We start from the raw sequence: 1,098 nt of genomic DNA, 5'->3' as shown, positions 1-1,098 counted from the left end.
TAAACGTCCCTTGAGGCTCTTGAACTCAATGGCCTGATGAATGTAGTCCAGCCCCACCCCTTGTCCACTGCCCCTCCCCCAGCCCCACCCCTCACCCACTGCCCCTCCCCCAGCCCCAATCCTTGCCCACTCCCTCTCCCAGCCCCTCCCCTCCTCACCCCCTCCCCAGCCCCTCCCCTCCCCACTCCTTGCCCACTCCCCCTCCCCCAGCTTCACCCCTCCCCCAGCGCCATTCCTCCTCCCCCTGTCCCAGCCCTTGCCCACTCCCCCTCCCCCCACCCCTCCCCCAGGCCTATTCCTCACCCACTTCCCCTTGCCCATTCCTCCTCCCCCAGCCCCCACCCCTTGCCCCACCCCTCCTCTAGCCCCATCCCCCCCTCCCCATTCACTTTAATCTGTTTGTAGAGGATGCGTTACAAACCCCCAAATTCTCCACGGAAGTTGGAGGAACTGATGTGTAAAGTTGTAGATCGAGATGGGCAGGGGTTAACTGCCATCAGTGGCTAGAACCTGATTTGGTTTAAACCAGTTCTGGAGAAAGGTGGGATAGGTTCACAAGTTAGAGCCGTTAATTTGGGCCGGGCTAATTTTAGATCTACGAGGCTGGAACATGCAGGTTGAATGGGAGCGGATGTTGGCAGGTGGGGAGACGGAGGGAGAGTGGGATGTTTTTTGAGATCGCAAGATTTGGACACGATGTGTTCCTGTCAGGGTGGAGGGCAAGACTGGCACGTTTAAGCAACCCTGGCTGATCAGAGTTGATGACGGTCTGCTTCGTAAATGGTGTGAGGGGAGTGAAAAGGAGGGATTTGGAGAGCAATAGTCCAGGTGCAGCTCAGTGGGACTGGGCAGGCTCGATGGGCCGAAGGGTCTGTTTCTATGATTTTATGGCTTCTGTCAGTTTTAAAAAGACTTGCTCAAGCAATCCCCTTGATGAGTTCAGGCGGATTGTGCAGGAAGACCTAACAAGGGCATGAAGTGGGAGGGTGTGTGCGGAGTGTTGTGGGCGAGGTACAACAGGTTATTGAAAAGGCAAATAGGAAGTTGGTCTCGTCGCTGGAGGGATTGGATTCAGGAGCAGGGAGGTCGTGTAAGGTC

Source organism: Narcine bancroftii, chromosome 6 (assembly GCF_036971445.1).
Source record: "Narcine bancroftii isolate sNarBan1 chromosome 6, sNarBan1.hap1, whole genome shotgun sequence".
In the NCBI taxonomy this organism is placed as follows: domain Eukaryota; kingdom Metazoa; phylum Chordata; class Chondrichthyes; order Torpediniformes; family Narcinidae; genus Narcine; species Narcine bancroftii.
This window is presented reverse-complemented; position numbering follows the sequence as displayed.